Source organism: Protopterus annectens, chromosome 15.part0, assembly GCF_019279795.1.
Source record: "Protopterus annectens isolate FY-2018-M chromosome 15.part0, PAN1.0, whole genome shotgun sequence".
NCBI lineage: Eukaryota > Metazoa > Chordata > Ceratodontiformes > Protopteridae > Protopterus > Protopterus annectens.
Window position 1 is genome coordinate 618345856 of NC_056749.1, and position 22626 is coordinate 618368481.

Consider the following 22626-nt stretch of genomic DNA (forward strand, 5'->3'; position numbering starts at 1 on the left):
ATTTAATAATTATTTATGTACATCAGTTGATGATTTAAAAAAAGATTAAATTTAATAACTCAAAACTGGAAACTTGTGCTCTTTTGCCTGTAAAGATGAACAAATTCCAAATGAAAATGCAGATATTGATGAAGTAAGGGTTATGGAAGATTTGAGAAGATTGGTAAACAGTAAACTTTCAGTGAATGAGACAGCTGGTATGTCAAGTAACAAATTCCTTCAGATTATTGGGATAATATATGAAACAATATAATGTAATAAAAACAGTGCATACAAGGGAGATTTTTAGCTCAAAAAGTTATGTCAGATACTAGCCAGGTTTAGAATATATTGCTCAGCTTTGCATATACAATAAATGGGAGTTAAATCTCCTGGAAAAAAGTCTAGGGAAGATTCACCAGGAAGGCCCCAATATGTAGTGAAAGGACTACATTTTAAGTCCTAAAGTTCCTGCAACTATATATTGTCCACTGTAGATGTGTAAAGGCCAGAATATATTTAGCCTAGAAGATACATGTCACAATTCAAGGGAAACAGCTGAAAAATCATGGACAATTATTTTTGAGATATCATTATGGCCAGAAAAAGACCATCGTTATCAAATACTGTTTAATTAATATTATGGCCCAGTTTTCATTGCACAGTCCAGTTAAAGATTTCTACTCAAAATAAAAGTGGAAGCAATGCTTGTGAAGAAAGAAATAATTTTAATTAGTCAGTGTTGTGATTTATTTTTACGAAAACGTCATAGGGGAGGTTGGGGGGTTTGCCCGGGGGATGCTACAGCATTTCATTTTTAATTAATTTAATTTAAAAAATTAAATTTCTTCTTTAACGACACACACCGAATCTGTTTGCATCTGTGTGTATGTTTTTAGTATGACCCACACATGCTAAAACATTGGAAAGTTTCCTTTCCTGCTGCTGATTTTCGCGTGGAATTTAAATATTGAGAACTACTTCTGCTGCTGCTTGATGCTATGAGAGGGATGAGATGAGAGAACTGCTTGCTGCCATAAAAGCAGTGTGTCTGTGTGTGTGTCAGACAAATGTCCTAGTTAAGGCTGGCAAGTTAGTTAATCAACTTGCTCAGGCTAAAACCCTGTACCTTGGTTATAGTAGTTAAGAGTCTGAATCCCTACAATAACTGCTCGACTCCACACTGCTCACTTAATCATTAGGGGTGCATTTTCAAAGAATGTGAATTTCATTACATTTTCAAGGAACTGAGTTTCAGTGCATTTTCAAGGAATTCCGAGTTTCAAGGGAATAGGAGTTTATTGTTTCTCAAGCTATGCATGTTTTCAAAGTGCAGCAGTTTTGTTTAGCAAATGGCCACCAGTGTTTGTGGTGTAGAATTCGAAAGCAGTGCTAGCAGTGCAAGAGGTAGCACATAAGCTTTTGGTGCAGCAAGCTTCAAGTCACACCCACACACAATGTAGATGGAGTGCTGATACTGCAGTGCTCCTTAAGGGGAGATGGGGGTGCTGTTCCCCTAAATGTATCCTCCTTTGGATGAAATGCTAGTAACTGTGAACCTGTTGTTGGATTGTTAGCCATTCCCTATTGTAATATTACCAGTGTACCATTTTTTTTTTGTAATGCAACATAGGCACTGTATTATTCAAGGGCAGCAGGCACTGAATTTCTAGATGAAATTCTGAAATATAAAGTTGTTTGCCAGCAGCAGGCACGGAATTTGTAGATGCAATTCTGAAATATAAAGTTGTTTGCCAGCAGCACTCTCTTCATAAATTGCAGATCTCTTTAATGTGTAATTATTCAGTTGACTTTCACTTATGCTGAGATTGTGAATATTAACTGATGCTGGAGGTTGTAATGACAGAAGTTTGAGTGGCTTTTTATGGTTGAAATGTATTCAAATTTGTTGATTTGTCATTATTGGTTCATAAATTTTGTTTCATTGATTAGTTGAAAAATGTTCATAGCTACAAATTTAAAACATACTCTAGTTGGTGCTGTATTATACAAGGAATATAATTTCATATACTCAGGAAGGTGAATCAAAGAAAACATGCGCATATGAATGGTCTTGTGTGCCAAGGGGGACTGTAGTTTGAAAACAGCCCAGAGGTAAACTTAACCTGCCACTGGACAAATGCATTTTCTTTGAATGTGGTTTTCAATGCCATTTTGATGAATATGACTTTCAAAGGCAAAGAAGTTTATTGTTCCCGGCAAATCTCTTTTCACTGTGAGACTGCAATGTTTTGTTAACAAATGGCCATCAGTGTTTGTGCTTTAAATTTTGAAATAAAAGTTTTAAATTAAATCCAAGTATTTGTAATCATTGTAGAAGTGAAAAGGAAAATAGAATGCACACTGATGGGTTTGAAAAGTGTTTATGGTAGCTGGGATGGAATAGCCAAGTAATACGACACTGGAATGGCTGTGGTTGGGGGTGGGGGGTGATCCTGCTGTTGGGTCGGGCCCGATCCATTACACTGCCTAAGTTCCTGTTAGACCATGATTTGGCTGTGTTAACACATATTAAATTTCTTTATCTAGTTGCATTGTTGCAGTATTAGACTGAAAAACTCAACCTGAAAGTAGCTAATGTGTTTGGAAACAAATGTGCAGATGTCAGTATTAATTGTTCCACTGTGATAGAGAAATTCATAGTTTAGTCAGGCATTCCTTATGCACAACACCTTCCTCACGATTAATCGACAGATCACTGCCTGTGCTGTCTGGGTAGCACTGTTAAGCCTGATAGTAATTTAGCAGTGCAATATCATGTCTGTGATCTGAACACGAGTGCAGTTGGAGCTAACCATGCTAGTGTTCCTCCCCATCAACATTTGCAATGCAGCTACACAGGCACATGCTAAACACCCACATACAGTTACCCATGTACACACACACACACACACACACACACACACTCACTCTCGCTCTCGCTCTCGCTCTCGCTCTCACTCTCACTCTCACTCTCACTCTCACTCTCTCTCTCGCTCTGTCTCTCATGGCTTTGCAGTACTTATCTAAACACACTTTATGAAAATAAATAATAAAAATGACACCATCCACTGGCATAGACAGAAAAGTTTAATTCCACTACTTCGACAAATCCCTTAGTTGGGAGTATGCAATTCTTAACTAGTACAAAGAAGACATATTTATAAGTATATAATTCTTTGTTGATAATTCAATAAACAATTACCTGCATCTTTTTAAACATTATCCAAGCATTTTAATTATATTTCATTCTAAAGTTATATTACATATTGCCAACTCAATTCAGTATTTAAACCAGTAGTACTGATAGAATTATACAAAATTGTTTTCATCTCTAAGTTATTCAAAGTATTTACCCTGCCACCACCACATGGCATGTGACCAAGGTGTTCATAATGGCAAACTTTTTGGTTGGCATCATCAGAGGAATGCCTTATCAAGTTATCATAAAAAGTGACGTAGTAGTTTGAGGACAGAGTCCACAGACAACTCTACAACTTCATGTAGAGAAACTATAAGCAGTAAGCATTTAATTGAATTTTCATGTATTAAAACTTTGCTGTGACTGTTTACTTTGTTTCATATAAAAAGATCATGAAATGGAAGGAAAGTTTATAAAGAAATTTGAAAAGGAGGTCTGTAAAAATCTGAGTGACTCCCTGTAGTAATTTCTGTAGGTCATCATGTTTTAGGACCTTTGAAGCAGAGAGCCCACATAACACATACATGTTCAGGGGAAAACTAAAAATTTCAGCTTTAACATCTTCTGTTAGGTTTTGAGAACATACCCACACATATCTTCTCATAACTGAACCAGTAGCAGCAGCCGTGAAAACAGTACCAGCTGAATCATAAGAACACATTAAGAAGCATTTGCTTACTTGAGAAGCTGACACAAGTAAGCAATTTAAAAGTAGTTTTAACCTCAGAAAAGGAAAGGTAACAATTAACTTTCTTGTGTTCCCATAAGAAGGTAGTAAGCATTTCAGCATGTGACCCTGACCGTTCAGAATTCTGAAAATTAAGGTAGCTGACAAACTCTACCATCCTTGTCAGAAGGAATGATTTTAGCATTCACAAAATATGTAACAGTAGAAGACAGATAAAGAAATCACTGCAGGATCTAATTTGGGGTAGAAATCCACAATGTATTTATCTGAGGTATTTTCCATAACCTATCGGACTTCTAGGGGCAGCTGTTAAGGAAACATCCTTTAAGGCAGATAGCACAGTTGATGAACAGCTACAGGCTGTGGAAAATCTATTTGTAAGAAATCAAAATACATTTGTTAGAATGTAGTAATTTCATAAACTCACTGAAATAAATCTATTATAGCAATAACCCACGCCTGGGTGTGGGTAATGTGGGATTTACCCACGGTTGGCATGGTTTGGTCCCGAGGGCTTCGCCCTCGGAACCAAACAAAGACAACCGTGGGTAAATCCCGCATTACCCACACCCAGAAGTGGGTTCTTGCTATTATACTATGACATTATTTAAGAAAAGAAATAATTACTTTTCTTAAATAATGGCATTGTATAATGCCTCTTTGCTGCCCTTCCGCAGCTGTCTGGTATCTGTGGCAGTTCTGATGTACTGCGCATGCCTACGCAGTACATCAGAGCTGTGGCCAAAAGCAACAGAGAAAGCAAGATCTCCATTGCTTTTTGCTGTTTCGCTATGTTAAATGGGTTTAACATAGCCAGACAGCTTTAAAATAAGCAACAGAGATGTCTGTTGCTTATTTTAAAGCTGTCTCACTATGTTGAACCCATTTAACATAGCGAAACAGTAAAAAGCAACGGAGATCTTGCTTTCTCCGTTGCTTTTTTTTTTTTAAACCTGTCTCGCTATGTTAAATGGGTTTAACATAGCGAGACAGCTTTAAAGTAAGCAACGGAGATCTCCGTTGCTTATTTTAAAGCTGCCTCGCTATGTTAAACCCATTTAACATAGCGAGACAGGTTTAAAAAAAAGCAACGGAGAAAGCAAGATCTCCGTTGCTTTTTACACTATTAAGCTATGTTAAAGGAGTTTAACATAGCGAGACAGCTTTAAAAAAAGCAATGGAGATCTCCGTTGCTTTTTTTAAACCTATCTCACTATGTTAAACTCTTTTTAACATAGCGAGACAGTGTTTTAAAAGAGACTTATACTAATGGAAAAAGTCCGGGCGACCAGACCTTTTTCCATTAGTATAAGTCGATTTACAATGTGGACGTTTTGGAATATTAATGGGGGGTCATGGTATAATGGTTAATAATATCAGAAAAGAAGATAATTCTTCTAGAGGGAAATGTAAAGAAAGTCTTCATCTTGAGGAAAATTAGCTGAAAGATAATACTTCCCCACCCCTTCCTGATCACTGACTTAGAATCACTGTCAATTGTAAGGGAAATCTGTTTTTATTTATTTTTTTGACAGTGAGGAACAGAATTTAACACATTAAAAGCGAACAGCAGTCCCTTAGCAAATCCCAGCAAGTCTTCACTGCCCATATTTAAAAAAACAGGAGAAGGAAAATTTCTAAGTTATTGTTTTTTTTTTTTTTTCTTCTTGAGAGATTCCCTGGAAAGGGACTGACCCATGACAAGAACACTAGCCTGGTAAACAGGCAATATACTTCAGCTAAGCAGAATATCTTCATCCACTCCTACTCCTGAGACCAACAAGAGTGGTTGTCCATTGCTTGGTATTGACAACCCTACAGCTGAAGAGGACGTGCAAATCTCCCAGGCCTCAGTGGGTTTCCAAGATACTACACCATAGGGACCAGAAACAAAAGATGAGTGATTCAAAAACAGTTTTGGCCACAGCAGAGTCACCTACCAGTGACTGTGGTATTGATAAAGACAGTCAGACACCTAAAAGATTTTTTAACAACTTTATTATTCTTGCAGACAGGTAGAAGCAAGAACCACTGAGACTAACAGTTGCTCCATGATCAAACCAGGAAGGAGACCTTGCAAACGGGTAGTAGATCCTGAGTGAGTTGTTAAACTTCTGAATGGAAAATGTAGGTTCTGATGTAAAATTCTCCATGATAGTACCCAGATCTATAAAATTCTGCCACACATATACTTACTCTTTACAGAGATGTAGAATGTCAATAACAATAGATTTTTAGTTACCTATGAAGCAGGCACAATTTGTTTTTCACACTAGTATTACATAATTAAAAATCCCTTCAGTAACATGACAGTCTAATAAAAAACATATCCGACCATAAAAGCATCATATTCAAGGGGTAAAAAAAAACAGGATTTCACAGAAAACAATGTAGTGTAAGGTCTTCCTTAGAAGGGTACTTATCTTACCAACCATGAAAGGATTGCTAACTAACTGTCAGTTTCATGAAGCCTGCAGCGGAAAGTAATAGTAACGAAATAGTAATGAATTCATAGTAGTGAAAGTAGTCAGTGATAATAAGATCTATTAATTCTCTGTAGAAATATGGAGGAAAATTAAAAGGTTATAAAGATACAATGGCTGTTATGATGTAGACAACTGAGACACAAAAATATACCTACTTGCTACTGCAGTCACTTTAAATACTATGAGTAAGTAAGTAATTCCTGCAAAAAACAGAATTTCAGGCCCTTGCACATGTAGTTGCAGACTTGAACAGGCCAAAAATAGAAAACTTAATTTATTTAAGCTGGTAATGATTGTTGTTAACGGTGATGGATTGTTCAATTTATTTTCTCATTGTAATTTTGTTTTAAGTGCATAAGTTGAATATTTACTTTAGACAAGGCCTGAGGGAGTTTACAGGCATGGCATACCAAACTGCAAGTAATAAGTTCTGCCAGTATGATATGCTGACAGACTTTCAATTTTCCACGTATATACAAAATAAAAATCCAGTTTTGCTGATGTGTTAATAGTTCTGTTTTTGAATAATATCTCTCTAATCCCTGCAGCATCTTTAGGCCTAGACACATTTCATTATTTTTTATGACTGACTGCTTTTAATAATTAATGCAAGTTTAATTTGATACAGTTGGCAGCAGTTTCTTATTTAGTTTCCCAACATCATTCACTTCTAAATGATACACAATTGCAGATAATGGTCATGGTTTGCATTTAATAGAAAGTATAGTTTTGTTAAGAGTTTTTATGACGATGCAAAGTCAAAACTATTTAAACTGCATGTTTCATACTGAAGCATAAAATATTTAGTTTTCGAGGGTAATTCTGTTTTTGTTCTACAGTACTGTAAGTGTTACTATGTAGACTTATTTTTTTTCATAAAGAATAGCTGTTTTAACTATAAAGAATGCTTAAAAATGCATGCACAAGTATCAGTTCAGACAGCATAGACTGAAAAGGCAGATGCAGCTTGAAAAAGAGCTGGAATGCATACAGTATGGCTAATTTACATTTCTGTAACATGTTGAGGACACTTTGAATGATATACAGGCAGCTCTAGTGTGAGCATATAAATAAGCTACAAACTCTTTGAGCATTATTTGCCATTTTTACATTCTAGACAATAATGAACTGGATAATGAGCATGGATGTTCAGTATTCCATATAATTCCATAGCCTACTTGGGTTGTCATAAATAAATTGTATACAGAACATGCTGAGAAGATATATATATATATATATATATATATATATATGTATGTATGTATATATATATATATATATATATATATATATATATGTGTGTGTGTGTGTGTGTGTGTGTGTTCATTTCCTAATCCCTGTCTCAAACATACATCCTCTCCTATTCGCACTGTCAGCCCATTTGTACTCTTGGGGGCAGTTTTTCTGATTCGTCATTAAACCAAGGTCCTACCTTCTTGACTGGGTGGTAGTGTGGCCCTAAACATCATCAATATTGCTGTGGCAGCCACTTCCCTAAGGCAAAGGCAAGCAGCATTTGTTGAATCTATGCATGCAGCATGCTTCCACATGTTTTCCCTGGCTACAGTGCCATGCACCAGTAGCAAACATCAGGTATCGAGGTCTTGCTAAAATGGACCAAACTATGACCTTCCTCCAAGATTGGCAAGTTAATGTCAGCCACTTCATTCCCAGCTCTTCCATTGCCCAAGTCATTACTTGAGCATGGCTCATTGAAGGCATACACATGGTATTATAACTCTCAATTGTCTTTTATTATGTATTTATGTGGTAACCAGGTCAAATGAGAGACTGATTCAAGGCAAATACATCTAAGGAAAAATGTGGACCAAAAATGCAGAAAAATACAATAGGTAACATTTTGTTTCTTTGTTAACAAAGTATGCAAGACAAGTACATCCAACAGCGGGCAACTGAAGAACATTTCCAAGGTTCAGATAGCAAACTCATTTAAATGATTTGGAACAGCTAATGTTTCTTTTTCATTTAAATTTGTGGAGGTGCATAGTACACTTAGTTTCATAATTTTGTCTGATATTTCTAGAATTTTTAACACTACGTTCTGTTAAATGACTTTTACATCATGGCCTTTTGAGTGAAAGATATTTCTTCAGTAGAAGAATTCAGCTAATCTGATGATAATCAATAAATGCCATGCTTCTGTTTGACCAGAGTAGGTATTATGTAGGATTTATCAGTAAAAAGGACAATATTAGGCAAATTCTGCATGTAAAGAATGTTGAAATTATGCCCCCCACACACTTGTTTTTAAACTATAAATTACTTTAGATGCCATTAAAAAATTATCTTTAGTGTTATGTATTATAAGAGGAATGAATGGCTGATTTTTTTTTTTTTTTTTTTTTTTTTTACAGATAAGCTGAATTCATTTTCTGGAATTTGTATTTAAAAAGCTAAGGAACTGCTGTTACTAAAAGCTTAAGTATGCAATACATTTGTAGGTTTTAGCTTCAAATACTACACATTGCCTTACCATATACACTTAAAAGGTACTTTTTTGTTTTTTAAATAAAGGATTGCTTACCTTCTTTTGTCTAGAAACCATGTAAAACAATTCTTATCGCTATGAACATCTATATGCCATTGTTTTCCCATTCTGAAGTGTTGAATGCTTGATGGCATTCAGTATTGCCTACCAAAATGCTTATACTAAATTCATTATGAAGCAATGATGTTAGATAACATAAATGCATATATTTACTTTGTTTTTTTTTTTTTTTTTTACCAGGTTAGTCCCTCTAGGCCAGTGGCCTCTTTTCAAGGGAGACCCAAGGTGATATTCATTCTGACCACAGGAAATTTGGTCAGGGCAATGGAGAACTTCCCCTACACCTTTTGTACAGGGGAGCGATTTGGTGATACGCTTCCTGTTTCTGGTCCAGACATGTAGGCATCTTGGAGACGCGAGGAGCAAGCATGGAAGAGAAGTAGATGAATGATTGTTTACAGGAAGAATGTGTAGTAATGGTGAGGGCAAACGAGCCTTCACAAGGGAATTTGTTTTTGAGAGCTGTAAACATAAAAACGAACATGCTGAAAAAAAACAGAAGACATGGCAACCCAGGAGAAGGAAAGCAAATACACAAAGGATACCACAGTGTTATTTCCACAAAAGCTGTTTGAGGGTGAATTTTAATCTCAGGTGGAGTCTGTTGTTATAACCCTCCAATCAGGATTGTTGCAGGATGTGTATTTAAAACACTTAATAGAGCAAAGTGAACCGGAAAGCAAAAAAGCAGCATCATGAGGTGAAATAATACAAAAAGTAGTAGTACAAGAACTCAGGAGAGAAAAGAAAAAAATCATATGAGCAGACAGTAGGGGGAGGGAGAAAAGATATAAGAAGAAAAGGGAATGGACATGAAAAGAAAACATGATGTTTGAGTAAGGAATAAAATGGAAAAAGAATGTGATAGGTATGAAATATGGGATAATGTTATTTCACCCCATTGTATTGAACCCAGAGGGGTAAGGGCATTTATTTGTATTAGCAAAGACTCTTTCTGTGACATTTTCTTTGAAGAAACACAATACATGGAAAACTTTATAGAGCAATATAAAAAAAAGAAATGATAGTCCCTGGAATTCATATGCATTACAAGTATTTAATAGAGAGACAAAAAAGAGAATGTATATACAGCTTTGTATAGAGGTAGAAAAATACACTTTAACAGGCTATTTAAAAACTGTGTTCAGAGAAGTAGTAGATATTACAAAGATTTATGAACTGGGGATTGGACTGTGGAGCTACTTTACAAATGCAGAATGAAAAGCTATTGCATGTGCCTAGCATTATCAATGTGGAAGAAAATAGGGGATGTAATTTACAGGGGACGGTCAAAGACACTTTTTGTGGTAAAAATGACCATTTAATAGCTGTGATAAAATGTTTCATCTGTAAAACTGGTCATGAAGGAAAAAAAATGTGAACAAAAATGTATAAAGTGTGAAAAAATAGGACATTAATTGATGGATTGTTTTAGTAAATAAAGAAGAGATGCAAAAAGAAAATAGAAATGAGGAAGATATAAAGGTGGAGATAAAAGAATATATAAAGGAGAAAAAAGAGAGAGAGAAGAAGAATCACGTAATTAATGTGAAGAAGGGAAAGATAAATGGATACAAATCAAAAAGAAAATAAATTCCATTGAGAAAAGAGTGAAAGAAAACACTAATTTAAAAATATAGGCAGAGGAGAAAACAGAAAAGGAAATGGATCAGTCATACTTTTATATACAGTGAGAATCCTAGCCGTAAATATGAGTAGTATGAAGAATGTACAAGCAAGGATAGGAATGTGGAATGGTGCAAAGTGTTAGATATGGATATCATAATAGTGATAGCCATCAGAATAACAGAAGCAGAAAGAATGCCAATAAATGGGTTATGGGAAGGCAAGGTTACGTGGAATATAGAAGAAAAATACTCAGGCATAGCTATTTTATATAAGGAAAGTATAGAAATCCTGGATTGCACTGTAGTATTAGGAAGAATATTAATAGATACAAGATGGAAAATTAGATATATAGGGTGGTTACACTTTATGTATATACTCTACTGAAGCATTGAGAGATTATGTTTAGGTAAATGCTTGATTATGTTAGTCCGAATATACAAGTTATAGTAGTGGGAGACGTTAACTGTGATTTAAGATACAGAAGAAAAGAAGGGGCAGATGTAAAGATTATTTCAGATATGATTAAAAGCAGTAAACTAAGCTATATTAAGCAACATTCAATTTTGTCCTATTTTTTCTGGGGTTATTCGCTCATTTCAGAAGGCCTTAGCTGGTTTAATTGCATTAAAGTGATTGGGAAATATGGCGGGTGACTGAACGTGAAAACTTTTTGATGGTTCTGGGTTAGTGTATGGGAGTCCCCTGTGCCTTCTCATCACCAGAACAACATGGCTCAGCTGAAAAATATGATGGGGACTTCAGCAAGAATGTCACCACTGGGAAAAGAAAACCTAATTGACAGACTGCTCTGGCAGTTTATAGACTGCTTTTACTGTGCACTATTTTGCACTGTTAGAAACCAAACAGGTGTTGGTGCATAGTAACCTATGATAGCAGGGCAGTTAAATGTTAACGCAGATCTGTTGGTATATGGTGCTTGGTTAAAGTTGTAAACTTAAAGGTTGGTTAACATAGTAAACTTTAAAGTGCAGTACTCACATGAAGGCAGTCAGTGAGGAGATATAATGGAAACAACAAAGATATTTAAAACAGGCAATGCAGAACAGAATATCAAGGGCAATCAGAAACTGACAAACCGTACACTTTTAGCTAAATATTAAGTGTAACCTCCAGGGTTATTATGGCGAAAATAAGAAACAAAATAATACTGCATGCATAAATTTAAATTAGGATTAGGAGAGTCATGACCTATGGATTAAATGACTGTGTGGGATGCGCACTGGAGCTGTGTGGGAAAGGCTGGTATAGTTAGCTGTATGCAATAATGTAAAGGCAGTGCTGCGTTACAGATGATTGCAGTACAATCAGCTTTGGGATGAAGCTGCTAAGACTGCATTATTTTGGGGATGGAGGGGTTGTGGGCTGCTGCTGTGACTATGCAGTTGAGGAACAGGGTTGCCCAGTTGCACTTAAGGCTGGCTTCAGGAACATTTGGGTAGGTGTGTGCTGAGAATTTACAATTTGCTTTTCTTTTGCAGGTGAGGAACAGCAGAGTGGACATCAGTTGGTGATTGGAAGGAAGTGGGTTCGAAGGTGAAGGTACCAGTGGCTAGCTCCATTGATAGACTGGTGCACAAAGGTGACCAAGTGGGGGAGCACAAAGTAAGCAACAGTCACTGGCCTGGAGGAAGTTGTTATGGATAACTGATTCTGATGGGTTGTATGTTTGGGTTGCTGGAGTTATACACAATGAGGTCACAGGTAATTTTTATTTTATTCGCTATTGTTCATGAAGGTATGTCAGATTTGGTGTGGTTTGGGTAGTGTATCGGCAAGTGAAGAGGGAGTATGTTGGGGCTGGATAAAGCACGGTTGGGGAATTCTTATGGGAAGCTGAGGTTCCCACAGGTGGGGTGGATGCACAGCAATCATAGGCATAGCTATGGTTATTATGCACTTTTATTTGAAGGTAAGATATTTTGCTGTGGGAGGCTGGGTTAACGTGGGGTAAACAGTATGGTAACACGTTTTACTTTATTTGTGCTCATTAAGGCATTTCAAGGTTGGTGCAGTTGGGTAGCGTAGGGCCAAGGGGGGATAAGGTATGTTGGGGGCAAGTTATAGCAGAGTTTGATATTGTTTAGGGGGAATTTTGGGAATTACTGGTGGGGAGGAGTTGCACCAATTTCAGGATCTGGAGTGGTTACTATGCTAATGGCTCTACGGTTTGTAATACACTAGCCAGGTTCAGGTATGTAAGATTCCTTAATCCAGTGTGCAGCACATCTTGTTGTTATTGATGAGGGACATGGGTGGATGTTGCCTTTGTTCGAAAGAGACATAAGTGGTGCCATGAGTGGAATTTGCACCTCTGCTTTGTTTTTTTTTTGTTTTTTTTTTGTAATCGGTTGTATTAGCATGATTAGGGACAGTTTTAATTTTCTTTGCCTTAATTATTGTGAGCAATTCTGTTGAGAATACTAATAGGTTGGTTAAAGAGTGGTAATTTAATTTGTAGACTAGGCCTTTTAATGTAATGATTTGTTTTATTTCCCATGGGTATCAGTTGTAGTGTAAATATGTGACGTGGGAAGAAATCTTATGGGGAACATTGTTAAGACATCGTAAGTTTCATTGGTGTTTTGCATTCAGTAGTGAGTGCACTTTATGTAGTTGATGGAAGAGATATGCCCTTGGTGGTGCATGATGTCAATAACGAGTTGGATTATGTGTGTGTGAAGTATTTACAGTCTTTTCTTTTACAGATCACTCTGAGGTTGCAGATGGGGACATGCAGAGCGGGCATTACTTGGTGGGCCAAAAGAATGTGGACTCGACATGGGAGAGTGAAGGTTGAGGAATGTGTCAGCTGATGGAGCGGTATGAGAGGAGGTCATGTTTTTTAGCAGTGTAGCTGAATAGTTGTTTGTTTGTGTTTTCCTTCCTTGCAGTCACAAGGTAATGTCTTCTTTTGCTTGAGCTTGTGCTGGGAGCATCAGGATTGAATTCACACTCTTCCTTGGAATGGGTCGGGTAGTGTTGCAGCCAGCAAGGGTTGGGGAATAGTGGCTTGAATTGAGTAATTTGGTTTGCGCTTGTGAACTAGGGGGGTGTTTGGTGTAGGAGGATTTAGCTTTGAGTTATTGAGTTGTAGGGGAGATGGGGTTGGGTTAATTTACTACTTCTGGATGGTGCTGGCATGTCTCTGACCATGATTGACCCAGCGACATTGGGCATTTTTAAGTTTTAGGGGTATATTGTGGTTGGTTAGTTTTGCCTGGCTTAGTTTACTGTTTGGGGTCATACTGGTTTGGTTAGGCAAGATTGAGTATTCTGAATGTTTGTCTTTATGCATTTAATGGTGTGTAGGTTATGGGAAGTTTGGTCAGTGAGAGGGGCAACAGCCTGGTGAGGCTTGTGGGTGGAGAAGAAGGGCAGGCTTGCACTCTCCTGCTTCCCCTCTGGTGTTGGATGTTCAGTTCAATAAGTCTGAAAGGAAAGTGAGCGGTTGCGCTGCTTGATAAGTAAATAAGTAAGCAAAGCTGCTTTTGATTGGAGGTGTAATTCAATAAATGGTAAATGAAGTGAGTGGTGGTACGCTGCTTCATAAGTAAGCAGGTGGAGGTATGGATGCTGCTTACTGATCAGGATGAGCAGGGTCATGCTGTCCTGTGTGAATGTTACATGGATGTTATCACATATGTCATGTTTTGGTTAAAATAACTATTGGTTAACAATCATGTTTATGGAAGTTTAATAAAGGTCATCAAATGTCATTTGGTGTGATGTGTTTATTGAGACCGGGACAATAAGTAATAAATAAAATATTCCTGAAAAATAAAGAAAGCTATATGAAATGAATCAAGACAAAATTAAAAAGATGTTATTTAAACAAAGATATTTTTTACAAGCATGAAAAGAAGTAGCATCACCATACCCAAGCAAAGTGCTTAAAGAAAAAGGAATAATAAGACAACTAAGGAACGGTGAAGGAAGTGTAGATAATATGCAAAAAAGAAATAATGCAGGCAATAAAACAATTTATTATGAACACTTTTTTAAAATACAAAACTATGGGAAAACATGAACGAAACTTAAAAAAAATTAACTGAAGAAGATAATGAGATAATGGAGGAAAAGATTGCAATTACAAAATTAAAAAAAAATGTTTTGAAAACAGTAAATGTGGAAGCAGCTACAGGTTTAGATGGAACTTGTATAAAGATATGCAAGAATGACAAAAAACAGATTTGAATGAGTGGTTCAAAAAGGGATAAATGATAGAATATGTATGGGTGCAATGAAATTCATATAGAAAAAAGGAGAAAGAATAGGTATAAAAACTGGGAACTATTAGTGTTGACCAAACACCAAAGGAGGCGTGTCCATATGCATTAAGGATATCCACACCTCCAGGCTAGTTGCTCAGAGTAATACATCTGAGGTTATCCAAGTGCAACTAACTCTGGGCAAGACCGCAATCCAAATTGTAGCTTGCTACAGATCCCCCACCATGCCCCAGGATTCCCACTCCTCATTTCTTGATACACTGGAAAATATTAGGGTACAACCTAACACCCTAATAATGGGCGATTTCAACTACCCCACCATTAACTGGGAAAACTACTCATGTACCAATTGTTTTGGTCAACGTTTTCTGGAATTCATAAATTCCAAAGCCTTGGATCAACTTATCCACGCCCCCACTAGGGGCAGCAATATCCTAGACCTGGTCATTACAAACATGGGCAACCGGCGTTCCACACCAGAGGTCAATTCCTTGTTGGTCAGATCCGACCACAAGCTAATCACCCTAGACATTCACATCCCGCCCCCACCCCACATTAAGGAAACCACTGTAAATAATTTCTGCAAAGTCAAATTCACGCTTCTTAAGACAGAAGTGGCAAACTTCATGACACCCATACAGATGGACAATAGAGTTATGACTGCTGAATCCCACACAAATGCACTTTATAAGCACTTACATGAGTGTGTGGATCATGCAATCCCTAACAGAACCAAGATGCTATCCTCCAGAAAAAGAAAGCCAATCTGCTGGTCCCCTGCCATCAACAAACTACAACAGAAGAAAGAAACTGTTGCAAAAAAGAGTAAACTCCCATGATTGGAGGAACTCCCTGGTCAGCTTCAGTAAAAAGCTGAGATCCCTCATAAAATCCTCCAAAGTTAGTTACGAAAACAAAATTGCCACTGATTCTAAAGACAACCACACGGCATTCTATAGCTAGTCAAGAATCTCAATGGCAACACTCATCTCTGCTCTGAGTTACAGCACAATGGCACTAAATATACAGAACCAACTGATATTGCTAACATCCTGGCAGATAGGTTCAGTGCTAACTTTACCCCACACTCACCCCCTAAAGGGCCCATCTCTATACCGGAAGAATGCAAAGTTCCTGTAATCACGGCTGCACAGATAAAAAAAACACTCTCCAAAGCCAGGAACACAGCATCCATGGGACTTGACAACATGCCAGGCTGCATTCTACATGAATTACAAAACAAACTGGCACGCCACCTATGTACCATGTTCAATCATAGCCTCACCTCAGGCTTTGTGCCCACTGAATAGTGCACAGTGATGGTTATCCCACTCCACAAAGGGGGGAGCCGCCACAGACCCTGGGAACTACCGCCCCATTAGCTTGATGAGCCTGGTCTGCAAGGCTATGGAACCTATCATCATGGAACTTATAAACAATGACATTGGTAATCTCCAAACTCTGGACCACACCCAGTTCAGGTTTGTAAAAGGCAGTTCATGTCTTCTAAATCTGATAGACTTCTTTGAAGTGGTCACCAAAGCCGTAGATGAGGGTAAGATGGTGCACACAGCCTATCTAGATCTCGCCAAGGCTTTTGCCACCCCCCCCACTCTGGAATTATAGATAAACTCACTAAACTAGGTATAAATCCCTATGTCACAAGATGGGTTGCCAACTAGCTCACTGACAGAACCCACACTGTGAAAGTAATGGACTACAAATCCATTTTCAGACCAGTGAGAAGTGGAATACCACAGGGTTCAGTCCTGGGTCCTCTCCTGTTTGGTATCTACTTCTCTGAAGTACAGGCTAACACAGAAGGTCTTTGGCTAATGAAGTTTGCAGATGACTGCAAAAAGGGTTTCACTGAGACAGATGCCTGGTGTCAAAGCCATGGCCTCAAGCTCAATGCCAAAAAGTGCATTGTCATCCCTTTTGGTAAAAACTCTGTACCCATGAACTACCACATAGGCAGTAGTCTACTTAACACGAAAAGTGTGATGAGGCCTTGGGACACAGGTGGACAGTAGTCTCGCCTTTGATAATCACATCGCCACAGTAGCCAGGAAATCCTTCTACATGGCACACCTCATCATAAAAGGTTTCTCATCCAGGAAAAAAGAGGTCATTGCTCCCCTCTACTCATCACTCATTAGACCCATTATAGAGTACAATGCCCCTTTTGGTATGTACCTCACAAGATATCTACAACAACTAGAAAGGCCACAGAAATACCTCGCAAAGAGGATTACCAGCCTCAAACAGATGCCCTACGCAGACCGTCTGAAAAAACTCCAACTTTACTCCATCACATATCGGCTACTCAGAGGGGATCTCTGGCTAACATACAAAGCTATGTCAAACCCAGAGCTGTTGGACATGCTCCACATAAAGAAATCCCAATCCCTCTGAGCTGCATGCTCTACAGACTTAAACCTTGTGTCAACAATAAACAGAACATACTGGAGGGATAGATTCCTGTTCCAGAGACTTCCCATACTCTGGAACAAACTACCTATCTATATCAAACAAAGCTCTGCATTAGCACTCTTCAAGAAAAAGTTTGATGATTGGATGGGCGGTAGGAAATTTACCCCAGGGATCATTTCTGTGGCTCTGCTCAACTGGGGCACAGGAAAATAAAAGCCAGGGTACCTTTTTGGCTAGGCTTATATAGGCCGTAGGGCCAATAGCCTAGTACCTATCTATGAACCTATGATTATAAGATTATTATGACTATAGTAGAAAAAGAATAGTAAGTAGAGCTAATAAGCTACTGAATAAAACATTTTGAATAAAAGGAGAAGGGAGTCAAGAACTTTTAATGATTATAAGAGAATTAGTAGATACTTTAATAAACAGAAAAACGTTATTGGAAGTACTAATAGGGGATGTAAGTAAAGCCTTTTATAAGATACAGCATGAAGTACTATGGAAAATTTAAAAAATATATAATATAAGTAATATAATTAACATTTTGGTATCAGTGTAAAAAATTAAATAAAACTAGTGGTTAATGGATGGCTAAGTGAGAACATAAAATAAAAAGTGGTGTCAAACAAGGATTTCATGCAAATAGTATTTTTTTGCATTAATTATGAATGCGTGTATTAAAACAATGAATTTAGTATCAGAGGAGGCTAAATATTGCACACCAGAGGGAATTCAGATTCCAGTAATGTTTTCTTTTGCAGACAATATAGTCGTAGTTATGAAAAATGAAGACTGGATGAGAATAGCTATTAAAATACTTGATAAAGAATTAATAGTGTTAGGTTTGAGTATTAATGAGGAAAAGAGTAAAGGATTAGGATTTTCAGAAAAAATATAGGGTATTCAGTTTAATAAAGAAGAGAGAGAAATTTTAGGAATAAAATTTGGCAACGGCAACATTTATTGACCCAATGGAAGGAAATGATACATAAAATAAATATTTGTATGTTCTGGAGAACATTTAAACTTGCGTATAAGAAAAAAGCGTGCTTACTCAATTCAATAATATTAGGTAAAATGGCACATCTATCAAGTATATTTATTATACCAGTAGAATGTGAACAAAAATTAGTGTCTTTGTTGTTTACATTTAAATGGGGATCAAAATTAAACCTTATTAAAAGAGGAATCATTTTTGTTATGAAAATAGAAGGAGATTTGGGTTTAATAAATCCGATCTTGCATATAGCTTCACTGAATTTATATAAAGTATTTAAAAGGAATATAGGAAAAGGAAAAATTTATAAAAATAGAAGAAAAGTGTGAAACAATTTGGGAAAAATTTAAATGTTTAAAAAGAAGTAAAGCAATTGCTTGTACGGAAATGAAAATATATCAAGAGAAAATATTACGGAAGATTGATTTAAGTAATATAGAAAAAAAATAGAAAGGAATGTATAAAAATATAATGGAAAATTTTGTTATATTTATCCCTGGAAGCATTTTTGAGAAAGAAAAACAAAAGCTATAAAAGCAAGAATGAAAAGATATGAAAAATATATAGAATGTATAGATTTCCTGTGGAGATGATCCATAAGTAATCTTCCAGTAAAGAAAAATATGCTGTATAAAAAATAAAAGAAAGAGTTTGTGCATATTGTGGGTAAATAGAAACTAGGGAACATGCTTTTTTTGAAATGTAAAAGAGTAAATCATTTATGGCAAAAATATCTGGAAAGGAATGTATAAAAGGACTGAAAAGTGTCAAAAAGTATAAATATGGACATGATGGAATACAGATAATCTGAACATATGAAACAAAATTATGTAGATAAATTAGATAAAACATTGTTTTATATAATATGGATTGTTTGAATACAAGAATGAATGAGATAAATTTTAATGGGAAATGTATACTATCAGAAATTTTGAAGAAAATAAGATTTTGATTGTGGAAAAAGGAGTGGGGGGAATCAAAAAGTTTAAAAAACTGAAAACATGTAAGCTAGTTATAAATAATTGAAAATAAGCTGTAAACGTTTATATATAGAATGTATATATTGTAAAGTTTAATAAAGGATCTCTACTCTATTTGATCAGTGCTGCTGAGTCTTTGACATCCATCTGAGCTACCACCAACTCAGGCAGTTGGCGCCTTGGCTTAATGTCTCCTTCAAATCAAAGCACATACAAGACTGCAGCACCCCTCCCCCGTTACGCTTATTTTATATATATATATATATATATATATATATATATATATATATGTGTGTGTATGTTTGTGTATCACTAATTGAAAGATAAACTACCATTGAAGCTTGGGCAATGAAATTCCATTGCCACCCAAGCTACAACATACTAAAGCATCATTACACAATGGCAAATGCAAACACAAAGGCATTCCAGTTGCTATAGTTTACTTTTCGATTGCTATAAAACAAAATCATAAACCTAGTTAAATACAGCATTGAATATCATCTGACTTAATTTCCTTCCAATGAAATATGATAAGCCACTCTGTTCTAGTTGTATTATTAGATATTAAAAGCAACTGTGCAAATACTATTTTTTATAATGTTTATATTGGGGTCTTTGCCTCATATACAACCCTGACATGGACACTTTACCATCATACACACTTAATTACATATACTTGATGGCCATGCTACTGTGATCAAACAATATACATATTAGAACAGTTATAGTCATCAACAGCAGACTCAGTTATGCTACAAACCAATTATCAGATGATATTCCATCTGTCAACAAAATTAGCACTCAGTAAAATGTCCATACATATAGGGCTCATAATTGCAGAATTCTGAAACAGCTAAACTGGTTATAGTAACCCTCTATTTATCATACTCGCAACTTATTACTACACACCTTATCTTATACATGCACCAGACAAATATTTAACAGTAACAGATACCCTGCAGCACTACTTTCCAGGTAGAGATGTTTGCTCAACCAATAAACGTTTAGTAATTCCAACAAAGTTAAATAACTCAACAGGTAAGTCACTATGCTCCATTATGTATCTAAACTCTGGCGCACCATTCAAATATACCTAAAACAGACAATGAAAATGTCCACCTTCAAGCCCTTAGCAAAAGAGCTTCTAAGCCACACACAGTTGTGCAAATGCTCTTCACCTGGGTGGCACAATTTTCCTTTGTCATCTCGATCCCCATACCTTTGTAACATTCATCCCTTCTGCCCAATAAACCTTTCTATCATTCCTCCTCAGTTGCCTTCCTAGCTTAATCCAAACTTTACCTTTCAGTTTTGTCAGATCTTTCTGACTTTATGCATTTCCTTCAAATTCTTTTTACCACTATCTTAGAACTAGATTCTATGTCAATAAATACTCTAGTATTCCTATTCTCACTATCCTGGGCTCCTCAAGAATTACAGTTGCCACCTTTTGTTGTGGCAAAAAATGGACCAAGGCCATACCTCTCACATTTCCCATAATCTCAACCATCTCCCCCACTCTCCCCGCCTACTTTCAGCCCATTTCATGATGTCATTGTCGCATCATATGTGGAGGAACATTCTTCTTTTTATTAAAGATGCTTTTGGCTCTACCAATTTACTAGGGTTTTCTGTTAAAAGACATAGTAAATCTGCTGATTTAACTAACTCTGATAATTTATTTCTTTTTTTTGAAACAGAATACCAGAGTCTGTACAGTGTTTTCTGGATTACAGGACAATAAGTCTGATTTTTGGATAGTACGGAAAAAGAAAAAAAAAACAGGTGGCTATGCTGTCAACTATATGATGACTGTCACTCTCATCATGAAACTGTTAATTACTCTGTATCACTTACCATTTTTAACTGTCATGTTTTTGGTACAGAGACCATGTACTTTTTAGTTTTCTCCATCTGTTAAGAATAACCACCTCCGATACTCTTACTTTTGCAATGTTCCATATTTGGGCATCACAGGTTTTGAAGTATAGAAGTCAAAAGTGGATGTATCCATTTTAACCAGACAACTTGGCATTTACAGCTCTTTGTAGTCTATTATATATCTGTGCTGGCCATACCCAGAGGAAACTGACACACCATCTAAAGATATATACTCAAATAGATTTTGCAAGTAGAATGACTTAATTGATTTTGTCTACCCAATTATTCATAAATGACTATGACATCAAATATTGAATGTAAATAACACAAAAAGAACAAACACAGTTGATGAAACTAATAAATTGCTGTCTAGTAGTGACACAGAGATGACCCCCAGGGTAAACCTACGATCTCCCATCCACTCGTCAAGATTTCTCTTGAAGAGAGTTAGTGAGGGGCTCTGCCTAACATGGACTGGGATTCTGTTCCAGAGTGTAGGGAGCCTCTGGGTTATGAATCTGTCCCTCCAGCACGTCCTATTTATTTCTGTGTTGAGGTTCAAATCTCTTGCTCTCGTGGCTCTGATGGATTTGGATTTTCTGAGGTGGAACATGTCCATTAATTCCGGATTGGACATGGCCTTGTACGTCAGGCATGGATCACCTCTGAGTAGGCGGTATGTGACTGAATAGAGATGGAGTTTCTTCAGCCGGGCAGCATATGACATATGTTTGAGACCCTTTATCCTCTTGGTGAGGAACTTTTGGGGTCTTTCTAACTGCTACAGGTGTCGGGTAAGATACATCCCAAATGGGGCATTGTACTCAATCATGGGCCTGATAAGAGAAGAGTACAGGAGCACAATGACCTCTCTTGATCTAGATGTGAATCCCTTCATGATAAGGTCGGCAATATAGAAGGTCTTCCTAACCACCTTGGCAATGTGAGTGTCAAATGAGAGGTTACTGTCGACTTGGGTCCCTAGGTCCCTGATTACCTCTTCCGTACTTAATGGATTACAACCTATGTGGTAATTTGTGGGTACCTTGTTTTTCCCAAAGGGTATGACTATACATTTTTTGGTGTTCAGTTTAAGGCCATGGCTCTGGCACCAATTATCTGTTTCTATGAGGCCTTTCTGAAAGATGCTAGTGTCCGCTGGAGTATCAATTATGGCACCCAGTTTGCAGTCATCTGCGAACTTTGTCAGCCACAATCCTCCTATGTTTGCTTGCACCTCGGAAAAATAAATGTCGAACAAGAGGGGTCCCAGGACTGAGCCCTGTGGGACACCGCTTGTGACTGGCTTAGAGTCTGACATGGCTCCAGCAATTCTGACCTTGTGGGTTCTGTCCTTGAGCCAGTTTGCAACCCATCTTGTGACATATGGGTTTACATTTAAGCTGGTGAGTTTGTCAATGATGCCCGAGTGGGGTATTGTGTCGAAGGCTTTTGCAAGGTCTATGTAGGCTGTGTGAACTGCCTTACCCTCATCAATGGCCTTAGTGACTGTTTCAAAAAAGTCGACT